At 42.9% G+C, this 24243-nt stretch overlaps 2 long non-coding RNA genes across 4 annotated transcripts; one reads left to right on the forward strand and one right to left on the reverse strand.

Annotated features, from left to right (window-relative positions):
- The first annotated feature begins 706 nt into the window (after positions 1–706).
- Positions 707–11386, forward strand: LOC148135568 (uncharacterized). Of its 2 annotated transcripts, none has more exons than XR_015755043.1 (3): positions 707–791; positions 3804–3882; positions 10859–11386. It is a non-coding gene; the product is annotated as an uncharacterized LOC148135568 (long non-coding RNA). The 2 variants fall into 2 exon arrangements; XR_015755044.1 differs by having other exon boundaries at positions 717–791; positions 3697–3882.
- Positions 3681–13401, reverse strand: LOC148135569 (uncharacterized). 2 transcript variants are annotated; one of them, XR_015755042.1, is made up of 3 exons: positions 12709–13401; positions 10972–11253; positions 3681–3762 (listed from the first exon to the last, which is right to left on the reverse strand). It is a non-coding gene; the product is annotated as an uncharacterized LOC148135569 (long non-coding RNA). The 2 variants fall into 2 exon arrangements; XR_015755041.1 differs by lacking the exon at positions 3681–3762 and adding an exon at positions 3917–7070.
- Between the last annotated feature and the right edge of the window lie 10842 nt (positions 13402–24243).

Genomic DNA, 24243 nt, shown 5'->3' on the forward strand with positions numbered 1-24243 from the left:
AGGCGGGGCTGGACAATGGGACCAATCAGAAATGGCTGCCTCAATGCTGTATTATTGTCATGATTCTCTAGTTATCAATCAGACTCTGCCATCTCTGCTGTGTAAATATGTAAATATATTTACCATATACTGAAAGTTACAGTTTGATAACTACACCCACACATTCACCAAGCCGGAACTGACAGGTATAAACTCTCATATCCACATGGACACTTGCAATAGGTGCGGTCGGAAAAGACCACTGTGTCACTTTTGCCTGCCGAAGCACAGGGGTCTGACGCAGTAGGGGGGCTCTGCTGACCCCCAGCTAAATATGTAGATAGTAATCGTACAGACCTGTATATATGAATGATTATTTTGTCTCTGTATGCCAAGAAATTGAATGTTTACGTATATATGGCAAGACCAATTGTACAGATCATAAAATATTTTATGAATAAAGTATATTTTTGAAATAAAAATATCAGGTGGCCCCATTCATGGAGCTGTTTGGGTATTGTTTAGTTTCTGAATCTCTCTCAACTGGTGTTAGAATTTTAAGAAAAAAAATGGACAAGGAGCAGCTCAGAGCAGGAATGGAATCAGATCTGTGGTTCTGTTTAAATTGCTGGTGTTGAACAAAAAATCCTAATTATTAACTGAATGTTATATTGATGCCAGTCACAACTGATGTTGATTTACATGAGGTATGTCTTCTATCTTCCTCCAGGCAAGTACTCAAAGGACCGATACAATGTAATATTCTCTCAGTGCAGAGCCAAGTGTGACCAGCTGCTTCGAACAAACAACAGGTGTGTTACCACTCACAGCGAAGAACATCCTTTCCATGATCAGAGTGAATTGAGTCAGGTTCACATTGAACTCCATTTCCAGAGAGATATGTTCAAACCAAGAACTAACCACTACCAAGGAAATAGAAGTTTATATTTTTTAATCTATATTCTCAATGCATGCAACCATTTCCAATCAACTTGAATGAATTCTCAGCTGAAATATACACTGCATTAAATCTGAACATCGAATGGTACAGCACAGGAAAGGGTCCTTCAGCCCACGATGTTGTGGCGAACATGACACCGAATGAAATTAATCCCTTCTGCCTGCCCTTGGTCCATATCCCTCTATTTCTTGAATATTAATTTGCTTATTTTAAAGTTCCTTCAATACCTGTATCGTATCTGCCTCCATTGCCACCCCTAGCAGTGCATTCTACTCCTACTACTCTCTACTTTAAATAAAAACTTCACCTTAGGTCTCCTTTGAACTTTCCCTCTCTCACCTTATATGTATGCCTCTTAGTTTTAGACATTTCAAGTCTTCGAAAAAGATTCTGACCATCAACCGTAACCATGCATCTCAATTTGAGAGACCTCTGGATATAGGTTTGTTTGCTGAACTGGAAGGTTTGTTTTAGACGTTTTCTACCATTCTAGGTTACATCATCAATGAGCCTCCGGCTGAAGCACTGATGGTATGGCCTGCTTTCTATTTATGTGTTTAGGTTTCCGTGGGTTGTGAGTGTGAGTACATATGCAAATGTGTGTGTTTGTGTGTAAGAGTGTGATGGTGTATCAGCCTGTGAGAGGGTGTGGGCACGGGTGTGTGTGTGAGAGAGAGTGTATAGTGTGACAGGAACCCAACGTCCCGACTGAGGCTGTCCTCGTGGGTTCTGAACTTTAGAAAATATAATTTTCACGTTACAATAGAGGTGAACAAATAGACAATGCTGTTAGTTTGAACAACCATAATAAGTAGATAGTGAGTACAGATATTGAAGGAAACATTTCCGCTATCAGTAACAAAGAAGGACAGAATTAATCTTCTGTCACAAAACTAAGCATGACCTAACCAAAGTCTTATAAAGCTGCAATATGACATCCTGACTCTTGTACTCAATTCCCTGACCAATAAGGCAAGCATGCCACATGCTGCCTTTCAGATACCACCCTGAATACTTGCATGGCCCCTTTCAGGGAGCAATGGACTTGAACCCCAAGATCCTTTTGTATGTCAATGATGAGTGTCCAGCCATTTACTGTCTACCTTTCCTTAACATGTGATCTCCCAAAGTCCACCCTTTGAAACCATGCCGGATTAAACTCAATCTATCATTTTTCCGCCCATATCTGCAAGTGATCTATATCTTGGGTATCCTTTGACAAGCTTATACATCACCCACAAATCCACTAATGTTTATATTGTCTGCATTTATTCACGATAGCTTTAATGTTAAAATCAAGGGGAACAAATAGCTGACGCAATTACTTTGAACAGCCATGTGTAAAGTGGATCAAGGACAAATTGTTCTCGAAGGAAACATTTCAACTATCAGTAACCGAGAACGACAAGTAATCTTTTGTCACGTATATAGACACAGCAATCAAACAATATAAATTCCAAGTCCACATTCTACGTCAAAGCCTGACATAGAAGTACGTAACCAAATGTTTCCCCTCTCTGCCCCCACCCCTAACACACAGTGTCTCTCTCTCTGACTTATGATGACTTTCAAAAACATCCACCATCCTGACACACATTACAATGTCTAACAGCTATACTGTTCTATTGACATTGCAAAATGTTACATTCAAAATGATTTCTACCCACAAATCCCTGGTCAGAGAGGCCTACAGCACAGAATCAGGCCCTAGAAAACTTTTGAGTCTGCATGATCAGAAACAACCAGCTAACAATTTTCATCCTGAGCATGCAGCATCCAATTGCATAAATGTATCATGGTAGCAGAGGAGCTGCCATCCCCATCTTTATCACATCATTATTCTCCACTTCTTCATATTGCAGTAGAAGACTTTGTTTTGTCTGGTTCAGTCCAAGCAGAAACTTTTTGTTTTTAGATAATTATGTATTCTTTCAAAATTGGTTGCAATTTTCGACAAAGAGCTCTGCACTCCTCTTCCCCCTCCCTGGAACGTATCTCAGAAAAAGCATGACATCTATCTGCAATTTACAAAATGTATCAGTGGAATCTAATAACCACCCTTCAAAGCAGTGGAGAAAGGGAAAAGAAAAGGCAAAAATTAGTAGGTTTGTAGAACTACTCATTTTATTTTCAAGCAGAGTTGAACAGTGTTGATTGTTCAATAAATTGAATTTGGCAGTTTACATATTGTGCACTGCATACCAAAAAAAAAAACTCCTTTTCTTTTCCTCCTTCCTACTATGGAGTAACCCAAAGAGTTGGGCCGAAGGGCCTGTTTCCACACTGTAAGTAATCTAATCTAATCTAATCTACTGTTAATGGTGTGTCATCACACGACAGAGCAGGGTGATGTTCTGTCTCCATCAGAAAATAGAAGTGAATGAATCAATTGTCTTTTCTGTACAAGGAACATTATGGTCAGTCAGCTCCAATGCAATTGAATTGTTTGTCACCTTTTCACTTAGTTGCAAATGAATTCAGTTTACACTGATTGTTAGTTCAGCAGTGTTCAGAAAAGTACATCAATATGCACTGAAACAAAAACTAATGGCATTCTGAAGACGGACATTTTAATATCATTACTGCCCGTTAGATTCCACACTATACAAGATACAAAAGGTTTATTGTGTTTCCGACCTTGACTCTGAAGAACAGCACGGAATCCTCTCTGTTGCACTGTGTTACTTTTTCACTTGCACATGATTCCTACTGGCACAAACAATTAAAGAACTTTGGCTATTTTCCATTCACTGCAGGAGACGTGAACTGAGTTACAGAGTGGCAGCACAAGAGTAAACTCACTCTCACTCAGCCGCTGGATGCTGAAAGGTAAAGAATAAAATTTGACCTCAATTATTTCCAGATATGAATTGACTCAACATCATTTATCACAACTGAGGATATACAGTGCCCAGCAGCGCATGATAAAGGCTCATGTACAGGCAAGTGCACACACAATCTAACAATAATCTGAGACTGAAATGCAATACAATTAAGCTTCATTCAAAAGAGTTTATTCACAGAGTTTATGCTACACACAGACACAAACACACAACTGAACATAAATGAATGAGATCAAGTAAATCTCCAATGACCCTCTCTAGAGCTCGAGAATCCTCCCTTAAAAAGAGCGCCCAGAACTGAACACAAATGTGATCTTAAAATGATCTGTGATCGAGATTGTGGGAAATATCAAAACTAGCACTATAGTTATTAAAAGAAAGATGACAGCAGAACTGATGTCAAATTGTCAGTATCTATATAGATATTGACAATCAGTCGATAAAGTTCACATTCCCAACAATTACTGCAGAACTGATGCATAAGAGAATGTCCTAGTACAGGCACAATAGGCTGAATGGTCTGCTTCTGAGATGTACCATATCAGTGATTCAGATTTTGGTGAGAAAGGAGATGACATGCTGTTGTGTTGCATATGGTCTAAAAAATACCATACAAAAATGAACTGACATGCAGAATAAAACTCTTTCACAAAAAAACACCAACAATGTCTGGGTACAAATTAAAACTAAATGTCTCAGTGAAACCACAGATGCCAGACTCTCGACCCAAACAGGAAATGTGTGACCATGATTCAAAATGGTTCTCAGATCAAAGCAATTTCCCTTCTGCCATCACCCTCTCTCCCCCATCCACCCCGACAGACTGACAGTCAACTAAAAGAAAATCACAAAGTGCAGAAAAGATTAAGACCCAGTCTCAGCACTCTCATAACAACTATCACAGAATGTATCACATAGACACAGAGAATATTACTAGCTTCCACTTTGACACACAAGAGTAGAAACTGACAAGTACAGGTTGATAACTACACACTCATTCATGTTGCAGAAACAGACAAACAAAAGATGACGACACAGTTAATGTGATGCAAATGGACGACTATCACTCTCTGTCGGTCAGTTTCTGTTAATTTAAGTCAGTCACAACTGGGTAGTCACACAGTCGCATTGCAATAACTGTCAGGGACAGATTAATAACTATACTCTAATTCACAAAACTAAAACTGACAGGAACAGAATTATAACTACACTCCCAGTTTCACACAGCGTAAGCTGACAAGTACACTGACAACGACACGCATATTCACAGAGCAGAACCTCACAGGTACATGTTAGTAACTGCACTGTTCACATTCAGAAACGGGGATCTGATAGGTAGAAATCTATATTTGAATTCACGTATTGACAAGGCAGAGATTGAGGAGCATAGATTGGTAACTGCATTCACATATTGATATAGGAAAAATTGACAAGTACAGATTAATATTGACAGGATCAACTCACAGAAGGAACAGACTGGTAAACACACATTCACATAGGGGAAATGGACAGGTAGAGATTGATAGTTATATGCATATAAAAGGAACTGACAAGTACACATTGATAACTACATTGATTATATAAATGATTAGGAATTGGTGTTGAAGATGTGGGCGGCACGGTGGCACAGTGGTTAGCACTGCTGCCTCACAGCGCCAGAGACCCGGGTTCAATTCCCGCCTCAGGCGACTGACTGTGTGGAGTTTGCACGTTCTCCCCGTGTCTGCGTGGGTTTCCTCCGGGTGCTCCGGTTTCCTCCCACAGTCCAAAAGATGTGCAGGGTCAGGTGAATTGGCCATGCTAAATTGCCCGTAGTGTTAGGTAAGGGGTAAATGTAGGGGTATGGGTGGGTTTCGCTTCGGCGGGTCGGTGTGGACTTGTTGGGCCGAAGGGCCTGTTTTCATACTGTAATGTAATGTAATGTAATGTAATGTAATATAATCTCTAAATTTGCAGTTGATACTACCCAGAGAGATGAATGATTGGGAGGATGATGCTGAGTGACTTCACAGGGAGATTGACAATTTGGCCAAATGATCAGAAATCTGGCAGATGAATTCCAATGCAGAGAAATGTGAGGTAATGCATTTTGCTACCTGAAACACAGAGCAACAATGCAGGGTCAATGGTACGTCTTTGAAGGTAGCACTGGAACAGAGGGACCTCGGGGTTCACGTGTATCATTCTCTGAAGTTGGCCAGGCAAGCTGAAACCATTGTGAAGAAGGCTGATAGGATCCTAGTGGTTATAAATAAATAGAAGCATTGAGTATAAAACTGAGGAAGTAATGCTACATCTCTACAAATCATTGGTCAGATCACAGCTGTGTTCAGTAATGGACACTTTATTTAAGGAAGGAACTTCAAGCTCTGGAGAGCATTCACTGAAGATTTACTAGAATGATAGCAGGAATGAAGAATTTTACATAGCAGGAAGGATTAGTGATATCAGGCTCCTTTTCCTTGGAGCACAGAAGATTAAGAGAAGAGCCTTATGGAGGTGTTCAAAATTATGAAGAATTTTGGTAGGGGAAAGAAGAATATTTTGTTACCACTAGTTAGCATGTTCAGTAACTAGGGGTCACAATTTCAAGATTGTCAGCAAGAGAGCAAGGAGTGAGTTGAGGAGAAATGTCTTTAGAATTGTTAGGATTTTGGATTGCACAGCCTGGGATCGTGATGGAGCTAGATTCCATGTGAGGTATGAAAAGAGAGTTGGATGTGTATTGACAGTGATGAAGTTAGAGGGCATTGAAGATAGGGCAGGAAAGCAAGTTATTTCCACCACAATTTCAAGAAAAGATGGAGAATACATTCAATTCATTGGCTCCTCTGCCTGGACCCATTTGCCAGGAAATCAAATGGATGCTAAAGTTAGGAGTGAACAGCATAAAACTTAAAATCTCTGCCATCAATAGTTAGATTGTACTACAGTGGGATAAACTGACACATTGAGGGTTGGGAGAGACACAATTATTCAGATGGTTTCTCAAAACAAGTCCATCTTTGGAACTGACATCTTGCTGAGTGAATTGAGACAAAGCCTCGCCTGGTCGCAGAAGTGTGACATTGCTCTGCCTTCTCTTCCTTATTTGCTGGAAGGTAGGATTGTTATTGATCGATTTGTGAAGCTTCACAGGCTTCCTTCTGTGCTGTCTCACGATGTCCATGGATGGCTGGCATAAGCATTTCCCGCTTTCTCTTAACCTGGTCCCTCATCCCTCCTGTATCTGTGTGCCTCAAGGCGGCATATGTGATGCAGGGTGGTTGCTGCTCCACTTGATCAGCCTGAAAACAGGTCAACACAGAAACGTAGCAGATAGGAGCAGGACCAAATTTGGTGGCATTGTTATCTAAGGTTATCTAAGAGTACAATGGAAATTTGATCAACTGGGCCAGTGGGTCAAGGAATGGCAGAAGAAGTTTAATTTAGATAAATATGATGTGTTGCATTTTGGTAAGGCAAACCATGGCACGAGTTGTACTGTTAATAGCACAAGTCTGGGCAGTGTTTCCAAACAAAAAGACCTCCAAACAAAAAGTTCCTTGAATGTGCATTGCAGCTAGACACTCTGGTGAAGGTGGGTTTTGGCATGCTTGCCTTCAGTGGTCAGAAAACTGACGACAGAAGTTGGTGCATCATGTTTCAATTGTACAGGATATAGTGAGGCCACTTTTAGAATACTGCGCACAGTTCTGGTCAACTTGCTGTCGAAAGGATGTTCTTAAGCTTGAATGGGTACAGAAAAGATTTACAAAGATGTGACCACAACTACAAGGTTTGAGTTATAAGAAAAAGCTGCATAAGCTCTTCTCCCCTGGAACGTCAGAGGTTGAGGGGTGACCTTATAGAGGTTATAAAATCACGAAGGGCAAAGAAAAGGTAAATACGTATGGTCTTTTCCCCAAGGTAGGCGTGTCCAAAACTAGTGGGCATAGGTTAAAGTTTTTTTTAGATTAGATTACTTACAGTGTGGAAACAGGCCCTTCGGCCCAACAAGTCCACACCGACCCGCCGAAGCGCAACCCACCCATACCCCTACATTTACCCCTTACCTAACACCACGGGCAATTTAGCATGGCCAATTCACCTGACCTGCACATCTTTGGACTGTGGGAGGAAACCGGAGCACCCGGAGGAAACCCACGCAGACACGGGGAGAATGTGCAAACTCCACACAGTCAGTCGCCTGAGGCGGGTATTGAACCCGGGTCTCTGGCGCTGTGAGGCAGCAGTGCTAACCACTGTGCCACCGTGCCGCCCACTAGAGGTGAAAGATTCAAAGGGATCTGAGAGGCAAACTTATCACACAGAGGAGAGTGTGTATATGGAATGAGCTGCCAGAGGAAGTGGTAGAGGCAGGTACAATTACAACATTTCAAAGACATTTGAAAATGTACATGGATAAGAAAAGTTTCGAGAGATATGTGCCAAATGCAGACAAACGGGACTCGTTGTATTTGGGAAAACTAGTCGCCATCGGCGAGTTGGGCTGAAAGGCCTATTTCTGTGCTGTAGGATTCTATGAAAATGGATGAGAATAACAAACTTTGTCTGAAAGACAGAGTGTACAGGAGGAACTATAAATATCTGGGGTCATCATACAGACCAATTTCTCTTGGCAAATCACATGATTTGAACAAGCCAAAACTTGACCCTGACAAAGGGTATTTCTCTGTATTTTAAACAGGATGTGGCCATTTCTGCCAAGGTGGGAAGTGGATGCCATACCTAAATGACTAGTTAGCAAGGTTAGATCTCACGGAATACAGGGAGAACTAGCCAATTGGATACAGAACTGGCTCAAAGATAGAAAACAGAGAGTGGTGGTGGAGGGTTATTTTTCAGACTGGAGGCCTGTGACCAGTGGAGTGCCACAAGGATCGTTGCTGGGTCCTCTACTTTTTGTCATTTACATAAATGATTTGGATGCGAGCATAAGAGGTCCAGTTAGTAAGTTTGCAGATGACACCAAAATTGAAGGTGTAGTGGACAGCGAAGAAGGTTACCTCAGATTACAACAGGATCTTGACCAGATGGGACAATGAGCTGAGAAGTGGCAGATGGAGGTTAATTCAGATAAATGCGAGGTGCTGCATTTTGGGAAAGCAAATCTTAGCAGGACTCATACATTCAATGGTAAGGTCCTAGTGAATGTTGCTGAGCAAGGAGACCTTGGAGTGCAGGTTCATAGTTCCTTGAAAGTGGAGTCGCAGACAGACAGGATAGTGAAGACGACGTTTGGTATGCTTTCCATTATTGGTCAGAGTATTGAGTACAGAAGTTGGGAGGTCATGTTGCAGCTGTCCAGGACATTGATTAGGTCACTGTTGGAATATTGCATGCAATTCTGGTCTCCTTCCTATCAGAAGGATTTGAAAGGGTTCAGAAAAGCTTTACAAGGATGTTGCCAGGGTTGGAGGATTTGTTCAATCGGGAGAGGCTGAACAGGCTGGAGCTGTTTTCCCTGGTGCATATAGAGGTTATAGAGGTTTACAAAATTATGAGGGGCATGGATAGGATAAATAGACAAATTCTTTTCCATGGGGTCGGGGAGTCCAGAACTAAAGAGTATAGGTTTAGGGTGAAGGGGGAAAGATATAAAAGAGACCTGAGGGGCAATATTTACACACAGAGGGTAGTACGTGTACGGAATGAGCTGCCAGAGGAAGTGGTGGACGCTGGTACAATAACAACATTGAATGGGTATATGAATAGGAAGGGTTTGGAGGGATATCGGCTCGCCGTAGGAATAGATTGGGTTGGGATATCTGGTCGGCGTGATGGGTTGGACCAAAGGGTCTGTTTCCATGCTGTACATCTCTGACTCTGTGACTCAATTGACTCTGGGACCCTGGTGCGGTGAGGCAGCAATGCTAACCACTGAGCCACTGTGTCGCTTATTGTTTTTTGATTATAGATGACTCCGAAACAGATAGCAGTTTGGTGTACTTAGTTTTCACCATCTCAAAACTAAAATCCAGCCACTTTTGAACATCACATGGAGTGAAGGTCTGTTTCCTGTTCCCTGTTACCCTGACCCCCTGCCAACACCCGTCCATTTGGAGGATAACCTTCGTGTCTGTAAAGTTCACACCAAACCCTCACCATCGCAGTGACATCACTGTTGCTGTGCAGCCTCTCATTAACAACATCCCACCAATCCAACCCAGAATATTTGATGCTGAACTCAAAAGAGTACTCTGCATCCACACTGGAAATTATTGTCCCTCATTTTCACTGCCTACATATAATTGAGGCAAAGCTTCCGTGTCATCCATCTGTCAGTGGCAACTGGGCCATTCACAGAGAAACATCGAAAATACCATTGGGAGGAGGCCATTCGGCCCCTCCAGCCTGCTCTGCCCATTCAATGGGATCATGGCTGGTCACCCAACTTCATCTTGTGCCTCCCCGCACTCTCCCTTTAGCCCCAAAGAACTCAATCCAATTCTTTCCTGAATAACATTCAGTGTTCTGGCCCTGACTGCTTTCTGTGACAGAGAATTCCACAGGCTCCCCACTCTCTGGGTAAAGACATTTCTCCCCATCTCAGTCTTGTCAAGTCTCCTTTAGACAATGACACCCTGGTTCTGGATTCTCCACCTGGTCACCAGGAACACCCTCCCTGTGTTTACTCTGTCTCGTCCTTGTTCAAATTTAATAGATTTCTATGAGATTCCACCTTAATTCTTCTCAACTCCAGTGAATATCGTCCTAACCAATCCAATCTGTCTCCACCAGTCAGTCCTGCTATCCCAGGAATCACTCTGGGAAACCTTTGCTGCACTCCCTCCATAGGAACAATGTCCTTTCTCAGATAAGGAGACCCCAAACTGCACACACAGTTCTTCACCCTGTCCAATTGTCGCAAGTCATCCCTGCTCCTGGACTTTAATCGTCTCACTGTGAAGGTCTCCCTTATCTGAGCAAGGATGTTACACACACACACACACACACTCTCTCTCTCTCTCCCCACACAGCTGCTGCCAGACCTGCTGAGTTTTTTCAGCCCTTTGTGTTTATAACCTGCAACATTAACTCTGTCTGTCTGTCTCTCTCCCTCTCCCCACAGATGCTGCGAGACGGAGTGCCTGAGGCAATTTTGTTTTAAAGAGTGTTCATGTCAAGTCTTCAGTAGAACCCCAGTGAAGAATGAGCACAGATCATGGATGAAGAATGGATTACCTGGCATCGTGAGGTCGATGAATTTACTGGTCACTTGTTGATCAAGAGACACTTTCCAGTCCCAGCCATGGTGCTGGGACTGGAAAGATTCAATGGCCAGCTCTGTCCTGTCTGAGCTCGAGCTGTAATTCCCACTGGCATTGTTTAAGGCTTTCTGTTGAAAGTACCATTGAAAGTAAGGTCCAGTACCTTGGCTCAGTACACACTCTAGAACGAGATGACTGCCAATCAGGATCTCCATTTTATTGGCTCTGGGGGTAAAGAAATTCCCAGCAACAGGAACTGGAACAAAACAAGACAAAGAAGAAATAAAAGATCAGACGCTGAAATTGTCTCTTTTTTCACAGATGTTATCTTTGATGACAGGATAATAATTGATGGAAAGGAGAAATAAAACAAGCAAGATTTCACATCATTGCAAGGTCTCCCTATGTTGTAAAATCTATACTTCAAAAGGTTTGTGTTAAGAATGGATGGCCAAATCATCCAACCATTGCCTGTTGATGTTCAATGGTGATACCATCACTGTCCCCACCCCGCTGCACTATCAACATCCTGAGGGTTACCGTCACTGTCCCCATCCCCACTATCAACATCCTGAGGGTTACCGTCACTGTCCCCATCCCCACTATTAACGTCCCGAGGGTTATTGTCACTGTCCCCACCCCCATCTCAATGTCAACATCCTGTGGGTTACCATCACTAACCCCAACCCTACACTACGATGAACATCTTTGGTGTTACCATCAGCCTCCCTCAGCTCATATTGTCTAAGCTCCTACCTTTCTCTGATGGATTGCTTAACAAGTAATTGTAGACTCAGAGGTCTACAGCCCAGATCTTCGGCCAACTGAATCCATACCAGTCAAAAGCAACCAATTCTCTATTCTCTAATACAACTTTCCCAGTCATCGGGTCATACAGCATGGAAATAGACCCATCGGCCCAACGCGTCCATGCTGACCAGGCCTCACTGACAAAACTAGTCCCATTTGTTTGCCTTTGACCCATATCCATCTGAACCTTTCCTATTCATGTATCTTTCCAAATCTCTTTTACCCACTCCTACCACTTTCTCTGGCAGCGCATTCCAAACAGGCAGCATCTGTGTGAAGAAGTACCCCCTCTGGTCACTTTTAAATCTTTCCCCTCTCAACTTATACCAACGCCCTCTAGTTTTGGACTCCCCTGTCCTGCAGAAAAAAACCTTGGCTATTCACCATATTCAAGCCCCTATTTCTGCAGGAAAATACAAGTGAAACTTCAAGGACCACTTAATCTCACTGTAGCATTGGCATCACAAGTGCACATCTAAATCCTTCTTCAACGTGATGAGGATTTCTGCCTCTCTCACCCTTCTAGGCAGTGAGTTCCAGATTCCCCACCACCCTCTGGGTGAAAATGTTTGCCGCCACATCCCTCTCTAAACCTCCTGCCCTTTACTTTCAACGTATGCCCCTCCCCCAGTCATTGATCCCTCCATCAAAGGGGGAAAAGTTTCTTCCTCTCTACCCTATCTACACCCCTCTTCATTTTATACATCTCAGTCATGTCACCACACTCTCAATCTCCTCTGCTCTCAGGAAAACAACTACAGTCTGTCCAATCTCTCTCTCCATCACCGAAACTCTCCAGTTCCCAAGGAAACATCCTGGTAAACTTCCCTCTGCATGCTCCCCCAGCGCTATCACATTCCTCTGATAATGTCGATTTGTATACAAATGCTTAAAAACTCACCGATCACTGAAATGGCGATATATTTGCTGTTCAGGAGAGACTCTGCCTGCTGGTTAGAAACAGCACAGTGCTAATTGCCCTCTTGACTTTTGCTGATGTTGATGATTGTGTGTACGGTTCTGCAGTGGTTGGAGTATTCCCAGTAAATCTCCTCACCATTTTTACAGAAAATATATTGAATTGGGGTCGAACCTAGCGGTTTAACGAGGTGATGTCTCCCTCCATTACCTAATTTCCAGGTGGGCATTCAGCTCTAGGACTGACACAGGGATGCCTGTGATTAAACTAAACTGTTAGGCACTTTTCTAAGGCAGGAACTGTTGTTGTGTTTAACAACAAACGGTACTCCGACTAGAGTCAGGGAGAGACAGAGGGTCATAGAGAGGCAGGGAAAAACAGAGAGAGACAGAGGGACAGAACGTTATAAAGAAACAGTGATAGAGAGTCAGAGAGAAACACAAGATCACAGAGTCATCGACATTAATCAACATCGAGAGTTAAAGCAAGTCATGGACAGTCAAACAGTTACAGAGATAGATGTATAGAGAGAGGGAAACGGAAAGAGACCTCACGGTTTGTACAAAGTGCCTCACTGGGACGGGGAATCTCTCCTGTCCCCCTCCACCCCCCAATAACCACCATCCTGACCCTCGGGAACGGGACATGTTGACACAGTCCGCTCTCCCTCGGCACTTTTCCTTCCCGCGTGGCCCCGGCGCCATTTTAGCTTCATGCCCCGCGCGAGATGGCGGTTAACGGCCGCCTCGTGCCCCAAGTGACCGTTAGCAGCTGCTTCAGGGGAAAGGCTCTTTAAAGGGACAACCCTTTCAGGAGAGAGAAACAACAGGGCCGGCTCCGGGACTCGCCAAATTCAATAATAATGACAAATACACACAGACAGAGAGGTGGGGGTGAACAAGAAATTGTGCGGCGGCATATCAAGACCAAAGGCCACTCTCCCGAAGGACGGCTGCCCAGAACTCGAAACGTTGACAGATGCTGCCAGGACTGAAGCACAAACAAGGTCCTCGGGGGGTGAGTCCGAGTTCAGGATCCTATTAAAGTTTGGTTGGCAGATGGATGACCGTGTGGGAGGGTATGCAATGGGATGAGAAAAGTAGAGGCGGAGACTGTTTCCTAAATGGGGAAAGGTTTCGGAAATCTGAAGCACAAAGGGACTTGGGAGTCCGAGTTCATGATTCTCTTCAGGTTAACAGGCAGGTTCACGTGGCGGTTAGGAAGGCAAATGTAATAAAGAACAAAGAAAATTGATAGCCCAATGTGGGATATAGGTGAATTAATGTTATTTCTGCAATTATAAGTTCTGATACAGAGTAAATGAATTCACATTAGTTTGGGATTGTTTCGGACGAGAGCTGACTTAGCAAGAATGAGGAAATATATAATCCGTTAAAAATGATATATCAGCATGAGACGTGATTACAAAACAATGGTAGAAATACAGGCACTAGATAAAATGCTGTGAAGAGAGGCCTGTATAAACATCTGTTTTCCCACTTGTGTGGGGACACAGGAACAAACCCTAATTAAAGAGGACATAAAGGTCAGAGTGGACTCCGGAGAGGAATAAATGCTAATAAAGAAAGGATATGCCTAGCGGTGACCTGCAGTGAGATGACGTCAAACAACCTTATGGGGGCCAGAGATAGGCATTTGTCACGGACAAGGCCGGATAAACAGAAGTTGTGGGATCAGTCATAAGGAAATGAGTGACGTAAGCGGAGGAAGGAGCAAACAATGAAATAAGAAAAAAATATGGGGATTCAAATTGTATAAATTTCGAGAGTTTGTTGGATTTGGTGTGTATTTGTCATTGCCTTACCTGGCATTAGACATTGCACCCACTTGCAAGTGTACAAATAATCGGCTCTACTGCTTCAAATTTTTGGTCTCGGACTGAAATTATTGAAGTGAGTGAGCTTTTGTTTCTCACAATTGGGGGCTGTCCGGGATTTTCTTCCACCGCCAGGGGGAGTGGCTGGCCTTGGACACTGGGAAGACGCATCCTGTTCCCCATAGAGGAGCGGTCTCGTGTCCCGGTTTGGTCTGCTCCCTTGGGTGACTGGTGTGAATCCTACAAGAGAGACATCTGAATCAGACAGTGATAGGAGGTTGATAGACAATACGGCAAAAAGGGGCCAGGCAACTCTGTGCACAGACCAAGGTAAGAAAATTGACTTTTAAGTATTGCCTTGGTGGCCGGGATTGAGTTTTTGTAGTTAATAAGGGCCTAACGAAGGAACTCAATATGGATTGTGCTGTGGATGAGGAAAAAGCCTCTGGGAAAACAAAGTAAGGAAAAGACAATGGAAATGGAGGCGGGGTCCCTTACAACATACTTCCAGAAAGTCCTTTGGGCAGGATGTTGTGGAATTGGCAAAATAATACTTGTACAAGGAAGAAAGATGATTAAATACTGTTGTTTTGTATGGACTAAGGAATCCATTCTTCGTCCCGCTGTCTTCTGGCCAAAGTACAGATTGGACGAAGACTGGGTTTGTAAATATCTGAATTTATATGTCAATGTGCGAGAGAGAGAGAGAGAGAGAGAGAGAATGAAAAGAGCTGTACAGCTGGTAGGAAGTTTAACCCTTTGTGATTTGGTTTGAGTGAACATTTGTTTGTTGGTGATTGAATGTTTGTGTTTTATTCCCTGGAGCTTGAGTTCCAGGACTGTTTTGAATCTGATTTTTATTATGGAAACTTAACATGATTTCTTTTAAGGTTAAGGATTCTATCGAGATTATGAAGAAAAAAAAGAATGATAACTTCTGTTCTTTTTACAGATCATGACTGCCTTACGATCAATTTCTAACTAATCTCTTTTATCTTTACATAAAAGCGATTTATGGAGAACAGTTGAAGTTTCAGTTCAACATTAGATTGTAGTAAAAACAAAATTCTATGGTTAATATCCGTGACCTTGGATTCAGCCATTGTTCATGTATTAGAAGTTTTTTTTCAAAAACTTGAATAGACAAATTCTTTTAAGGCAGCTCTGATTATTTTACGACCCATAGTATTGTAATTGAGCAATGATTGGTCAGGACTATTTAAGAAAACTAATTTTGGATTTAAATTACAGGACTAAAACTGGGTAATTACAGTGAATTTCAAAATTGGGAACTGTATGCATTTTGCATTTTAAATATTAAATACTGAAGAAATGAACGTAAATATATAAATATATTTATAAGTTAGGAACAGGCTTTAAAGGTTAGTCAAGCATGAATTGATGAATTGGTGTTTGAATTTATGGGGAGCTAGAAATATTGCAATATTTCTTTTAAAAGAAAAAGGGGAAGAACGTAACGACTTATCCCCTTCGGGAGGTACCAATAGGGACAAAGAGATTGGGTTTGTAAATGCCCCCCTCACCAGTGGGGAGGTCAGAACATTTAAAAAGGAAATGAAGGTCCTGGTTGAGGATCCGGTGGGGTTGTCTGAACAAATTGATCAATTTCTGGGGCCCAGTCTGTATACCTGGGCTGAGTTAATGTCTGAAGAGAAAATGAGGTCTGCAGATGCTGGAGATCAGAGATGGAAATGTGTTGCTGGAGAAGCGCAGCAGGTCAGGCAGCATCTAGGGAACAGGAGAATCGACGTTTCGGGCATTAGCCCTTCTTCAGGAATGAGTTAATGTCTATTTTGAATATACTATTTACTGGGGAGGAAAGGGGACTTATACGAGGAGCTGCCATTAAAATATAGGACAGGGAACACCCGATTGGAGATGGGGATGCTGGACAGGGAGAGGTGAAGTTTCCCCTCAAAGACCCCCAGTGGGAAAACCAAAACCTGGAGTATAGAGAGGAAATGAGGGAATTGAAAGACTTGATTCTAAAAGGAATAAGAGAGGCAGTTCCGAAATCACAGAATTTGACTAAAGCCTTTGAAGTTAGACAGGAGAACGATCAGACTCCCACAGCTTTCTTGCAAAGATTAAGGGACTCCATGCCGAAATATTCTGGAATGAACCCGGAGGACCCAGTGGCACAAGGTCTTTTGAAAGTACATTTTGTGGCAAAAGCATGGCCAGACATAGAGAGAAAGATAGAGAAGATAGAAGGGTGGAGTGAAAAACCATTAGATGAATTGTTGAGAGAGGCACAGAAAGTGTTTGTAAAGAGGGAGGATGAGAGACAAAAACGGAAGGCGAAAATGATGGTAGCTACGGTTGATGAGGTAGTTAAGAAAAGAATGGAACCAATAGTGAGCAACCGGAGCAGCGGGTGGCAGCATGTAGGACAGAGAGGAAGAGGGACAGGGAGAGGACAAGGGGGAGCATTTGATATAGGGTTTGGGTGACAGGGGCAGAGATGGAAGTCTCCACAGCAGGATGCTATTATTGCGGAAAGATAGGGCATATTAAGCGGGAGTGTCCTGATCTACAAAGGGAAGAAAGGGCAATTCCGCTTATGAATTTTGATGAAGAATAGGGTGTCAGGGGTTCCTGCCCTCGGGGGCCCACCAGGAACCCTTGATAAACTTGAAGGTGGGACCCTATAGGGAAGAGGCAGTCTTCCTAGTAGATATAGGGGCAGCACGGTCATCGCTGAATTTTAAAACAAAGAAGGTAGAAATGTCGACACGGTCAATTACTATTTCGGGGGTAAAAGGGAAGGATTTACTGTTCCAGTATTTTAACCTATGATGGTCGAAGGTCCTAAGGATAGGGTCACAGGGGAACTGCTGTACATCCCTGATATAGGAAGTAACTTACTAGGGAGAGACATAATTCTCCTTTTAGGACTGGAGATTGGAATTCAGGAAAAAGGAATTAGTTGTACAACTAGCGATGTTGACAGTGAATGCAGAGAGAGAGATAGACTCTATTGTATGGGCTAGAGAAGGGAATCGTGGAAAACTACATATCCCTCCCCTTTTAATAAATTTAAAACGGAAAGGGGACGTTGTCTGTGAACGACAATACCCTATTTCCATAGAAGGTAAACGAGGTCTGCAGCCAGTAATTGCAGGACTGATTAGAGATGGGCTGTTGGAGCCATGTATGTCTCCTTATAATACCCCAATTATACCAGTGTGGAAATCTGATGGAACTTATCGATTGGTGCAGGATTTGAGAACATTGAATCGAATAGTACAGATCAGGCACCCAATGGTGCCAAACCCCTACACGTTATTAAGTAAGATCCCTCATGACCACAGATGGTTTAGTGTGATAGATTGCAAGGATGCCATTTGGGCTTGTCCCTTGGCGGAGGAAAGATTTGGGACTATCCCCCTATGAAATTTTATTTGGATTACCTTATCTGGGAACGAATGGAGAATTACCAATTCCCGAAACTAAAGATTTGTTTTTAAAGAAGTATATGCTGGGCTTGTCCTCCTCTTTGTCTTTCCTCAGGAAACAGGGTTTATTGGCACAGACTCCGACCCTTGAATTCACTGTTCACCCCTCCGGCCGGGTGATTGGATCTTAGTAAAATCATGGACAGAGATTAAATTGCAGTCGGACTGGGAAAGGCCGTACCAGGCTCTTTTGACTACCCTAACGGCAATAAGGACGGCGGAAAAAGGCTGAACTCATTACACTCAGATCAATGGGCCTGTGGACCCTCCAGTTGAGGAAGAAGTCTGGATGGCCGAATCAACGCAAGACCCGCTAAAACTCAGACTAAAGAGACTTTGAGAAACTGACTATACAGTGGCGGCGCGAGCGCGGGATTATTTCTGTCAGATAGTATACAAAGTCTTTTTGTGCTTCAGCATGATGATTAGAATACTGGGAATGTTTAGAGTTATGATGCTAGCCTTCTTAGTATTGGGATTGTGTCAAATATCATTTTCATATATATTATTAACGGTTCCTGAGTCTGATAATCCACAAGTAATAGACACTGATGCATGCAGTTTAGTAAACTGTGGGGATGTAGCTAATCAAAGATGGTACCGCAGCTCTGAGATACATCTTAAGTCCTATGGGGATAGCCTTGGGGATGGTACTTGGTATAATGGTCTCGTCACAGTACACCGGGCCCCCTTCCGACCAGCTCGCGATTGTCTCGATAAAAAGTGTAACCCAATGTACTTAACGATAAGGAAAACCACATGGCACGAAGCAATTCTGGGGGGAGGGGGACACTTATGAGATACAATTAAATGAAACATTTGGGATTGAAATGAAAACAATTGGGAAGGATTTCGCGGGCTGTTGTTTTCAAATTAGTGTAGGACAGGGAAAACGGGTAAAATGACTGGGTAATGAGATACAACTCTTCAACCCTCCCGATGATCCTAAAGTAGTAAAAATTATAGAGATAAAGGACTTGAAACAGACCATCGAAATAGAAACTGGGTACGGGGATGCAAATGCCTGCGTTGAATGGGTAAAGTGTACTGTAAAAAGTCTGAACAAAAGCAATTGCTATGGATGTGCCTCCGGTAGGCCAGTGGCCCAGGTGGTTCCCTTTCCGCTCGGGTGGAACGAGACAGGAAGGGCATGAAATGTATGATAGCTCTGTACCATGATGAGACTGCATGGAATGATAGGAATTGTACCTCCCTATCTCTGATGCTCCCTCCCTTGGAGAAGAAAGATGCATAAGTTCCCCCCACATTTTCCGCCGCAGTTGGAAATCACACGTCGTGTGTGCGCAGGTGAGGTACAAGTCGGTCGAGAGATTTGGGGGAGCTGAAATTATGTACAGAGATGAAGAATGTTACCGAAACGGAGAAGGGAGGGAACTACTCAGCACTAAAGGTTCCCCGAGCGGATCTGTGGTGGTACTGTAGAGGCAAAATATTGAGACCCACTCTACCTCCGGATTGGAGAAGGATATGTGCAATTGTACAACTGGCAATTCCATTTACCTTGGCATTTGAGAAGGAAAAGATCGTAGGGAAAAAGGGAAGGGGTAAGAGGTTACTGTTAGATACTTCTTTTGATGACAGGATTTATCTCGACTCGGTAGGAGTCCCGAGGGGAGTGCCTGATGAATTCAAGGCTCGTAACCAGATTACAGCAAGCTTTGACTCTGCTCTCTTTTGGTGGGTAACAATTAATAAAAATGTAGATTGGATAAATAACATTTTCTATAATCAACAGCGATTTATAAATTATACAAGATATGCGGTTAAAGGAATATCAGAAAAGCTTGATGCGACAAGTAGAATGGCATGGGAAAACAGAATAGCCCTTGACATGATTTTAGTAGAAAAAGGGTGTGTGTGATGTTAGGAGGAAGCTGTTGTACCTTTATTCCTAATAATACTGCGCCTGATGGTTCAATTACTCGGGCCTTACGGGGATTGATGACCTTAGCAGAGGAATTGGCTGAGAATTCAGGAGTAGACACATCTCTCACGGGATGGCTTGAATCCTGGTTTGGAAAATGGAAGGGGGTGGTGGTTTCTATCCTTACTTCCCTGATAGTAGTAGTCGGGGTATTAGTGGCCATTGGCTGTTGTGTCATACCCTGTATACGAGGGCTCACCCAAAGACCGATTGAAACAGCCTTGATGAAACAGATGCCTCTAAGTGGGAATCAGACAGAGTAACTTTATCGGCTAATAATGAGGAGATGAGTGAAACCAAGATGGATGAAATCTCTGAAATGATGCTTGCGAATTTTGGGAACGATGTTTAAGGAAAAAAAAAGAGACAAGAATGCAGAAGATAACAAATGGTAATCAAAAGAAAAAGGGGAAATTGTGGGATATAGGCGAATTAATGTTATTTCTGCAATTATAAGTTCTGATCCAGAGTAAATGAATTCACATTAGTTTGGGATTGTTTCGGATGAGAGCTGACTTAGCAAGAATGAGGAAATATATAATCCGTTAAAAATGATATATCAGCAATGAGACATGATTACAAAACAATGGTAGAAATACAGGCACGAGATAAAATGCTGTGAAGAGAGGCCTGTATAAACATCTGTTTTCCCACTTGTATGGGGACACAGGAACAAACCCTAATTAAAGAGGTCATAAAGGTCAGAGTGGCCTCCGGAGAGGAATAAATGCTAATAAAGAAAGGATATGCCTAGCGGTGACCAGCAGTGAGATGATGTCAAACAACCTGATGGGGGCCAGAGATAGGCATTTGTCACGGACAAGGCCGGATAAACAGAAGTTGTGGGATCAGTCTTAAGGAAATGAGTGACGTAAGCGGAGGAGAGGGCAAACAATGAAATAAGAAAAAATATGGGGATTCAAATTGTGTAAATTTCGAGAGTTTGTTGGATTTGGTGTGTATTTGTCATTGCCTTACCTGGCATTAGACATTGCACCCACTTGCAAGTGTACAAATAAACGGCTCTACTGGTTCAGATTTTTGGTCTCGGTCTGAAATTATTGAAGTGAGTGAGCTTTTGTTTCTCACACCCAGGAACAGGTCCTTTGGCCATCCAGGCCTGAGCGGATCCAAATCCACTGTCTAAACTTGTCGCCCAATTCCTCAGTGTGAGAAACAAAGCTCACTCACTAAACAATTGCAGTCTGAGACAAAAATCTGAATCAGTAGTGTCCTTTATTTGTACCCTTGTAAGTGGGTGCAATGTCTAATGCCAGACAAGGCAGAGGACAAATACACATCAAATTCAGCAAACTCTCGAAATTTATATAATTTGAGTCCCTACATATTGTTTTCTTATTTCACTGTCCCCCCCCCCGCTTACGTCACTCATTTCCCTAAGACTGATCCCACAACTTCTGTTTATCCGGCCTTGTCTGTGACAAATGCCTATCTCTGGCCCCATAAGGTCGTTTGACGTCATCCCACTGCAGGTCATCGCTAGGCATATTCTTTCTTTATCAGTATTTACTCCTTCCATCTGGGCCTCTCCGGAGGCCACTCTGACCTTCATGACCTCTTTAATTAGGGTTTGTTCCTGTGTCTCCGTACAAGTGGGAAACAGATGTTCTTACCTACTGTTATACAAGCGATTGCATTCTCTTGCAACTTCTTATCTATTCACCCATACATCCACCATTGTTTTGTAATCACGTTTCATGGTGACATACCATTTTAACTGATTATATATTTCCTCTATATAGTGTCCATTCTTGTTGACTCAGCTTTTGGCTGAAACAATTACACACTGATGTGAGTTCATTTACTCTGTATCAGAACTTATAATTGCAGAAATAACATTAATTCACCTATATCCCACACTCAGCATCTGTATCCCTCTGCTCCCCACCTACTCATGCACCTGTCCAGAGGCATCTTAAATGAATCTACCTGCCTGCCTCTACTGACAATGCGTTTTAGGCATTTACCACCCTCTGTATAGAGTAATTGTCGCGTATATACCCCTTAAACTTTTCACCTCTCTACTTGAATGTGGGAAAAAGCTTATCTGTATCTACCCTGTCTATACCCTTCATGATTTTGTAACCTCAATCAGGTCCCACCTCAATCTCCTACTTTCTAATGAAAACAGTCCTAACCGACTCAGCTTCTCTTCATAGTTAGCATTTTCCATACCAGGCCACATCCTCGTAAACTTTCTCTGCACCTTATCCAAAGCGTCCACATCCTTTTGGTAACGTGGCGACCAGAACTGGACACAGAATTCTAAATGCGGCTGAACCAATGTCTTGTAGAATTTTAACATGACTTTCCAGCTCTTATACTCAACACCCCATCCGATGAAGGCAAGCGTACCGTATGTCTTCTTGACCACTCTACCCACCTGTGCAGCAACCTTCAGGGTACAATGAACCTGAACTCCCAGATCTTCCTGCTCATCAACTTTTCCCAAGGCTCTTACATTTACTGTATAATTCGCTCTCGAATTAGACTTCCCAAAGTGCATCACCTCACATTTGCCTGGATTGAACTCCATCTGCCACTTTTCCACCCAACTCTCCAGTCTATCTGTATTCTTTGACAGTCCCCTATGCTTTCTGCTACTCCACCAGTCTTCATGTCATTTGCCAACTTGCTGATCATACGAACAGTGGCTCCGGCACTGATCCCTGTGGAACACCACTGATCACCTTTCTCCTTTACAAGAAACTCCCTTCAACTACTACTCTGTCTCCTGTTGCTCAACCAGTTCTTTATCCACCTGGCTCGAACACTCTGCACACCACATGACTTCACTTTCCCCATTAGTTTACCATGGGGAACCATATCAAACGCCTTACAAAAGTCCATGTGTATGACATATACAGCCCTTCCTTCATCTAACAATTTGGTCACTTCCTCAAAGAACACTCTTAAGTTGGTAAGGCATGATATCCCCTGCACAAAATCATGTTGCCTATCGCTGCTCAGCCCATTCTTTTCCAAATATAAATAGATTTTTTCATTCAGTACGTTCTTCAGCAACTTTCCCTCCACTGACATCAGACTCACTGGTTTGTAGTTACCCAGAATTTCTCTACTACCCTTCTTGTACAGGCGGACAATATGAGCAACCCTGCAGTCCTCCAATACCTCACCTGTATTTAATTTTCCCAATGTTTACTGGGATACACTTAGTACCAGAGGCCTGGATGTGGCAGAATTTGTAAGAAGCATCCAGGACAGTATTCTAGAGCAGTATGTCAATAGTTCAACGAGGGGAGGGGCCATATTGAACCTGATGTTGGGGAATGAGCCAGGCTAGGTGGAGAAGTTGCGGTGGGCATTCCTTTGGGAACAGTGACCACAATTCTGTAAATTTTAGTATACTCTTAGACAGACAAAAAAGGTAAGCATACTAAACTGGGCCAAGGCCAATTATATCAAAATTAGGCAGGAGCTGTAAAATGGGTATTGGACACAGCTATTTGAAGGGAAGTCCACAGTTGATATGGGGGAGGCTTTCAAAGATAGGTTGAAGATAGGCATGTCCCATTGAAAGCAAGGGATAGGGAAGGCAAGAATCATGAACCATGGATGAAGGGAGAAATCTTACAACTAGGCAAGAGGAAAAGGGAAGCGTACATAAGGTCCAGGCTGGTAAGAATAGAACGGGCCCTGGATGAAAATCGGGAGAGTAGGACCAGTCTTAAACGAGGAATCAAACAGGCTAAAAAGGGTCATGACATTGCTTCAGCGAGCAGAATTATGGAGAATCCCAAAGCCTTTTATTCTTATATAAGAAGCAAGTGGGTAACTAGAAAAAGGATTGGTCCACTAAAGGATAAGGAAGGAAGGCAGTGTATCGAACCTGAGAAAATGGGAGATTCTGAATCATAACTTTGCATCAGTGTTCACGGAGGAGAGGAACTTGATGACTGTTGCGATTAGAGATAGAAGCTTGATTACTCTGGATCATGTTGACGTTAAGTAGGAAGATGTGTTGGGTAAGCTAGACATTATTCAGGTAGACAAATCCCCAGGATCAGATGGGATTTATCCCAAGTTGCTCGGGGAGGCGAGAGAGGAAATAGCTGGCGCCCTGACAGATATCTTTGTAGCATCAGGTGTTCTTCCTCCAGGCTTCGGGTGGTTATGTCCAAGTACAGTCTTGAGACAGCCCAAGGAATCCCTTGTGGACTCGGACCTGTAAAGCCTGTCTCTTGGTTCATCTTGGAGATTGTACTCTTTGGAAG

This window comes from Chiloscyllium plagiosum, unplaced genomic scaffold (assembly GCF_037043375.1).
Source record: "Chiloscyllium plagiosum isolate Xiang-an unplaced genomic scaffold, Cpla_swu_hap1 HiC_scaffold_49, whole genome shotgun sequence".
NCBI lineage: Eukaryota > Metazoa > Chordata > Chondrichthyes > Orectolobiformes > Hemiscylliidae > Chiloscyllium > Chiloscyllium plagiosum.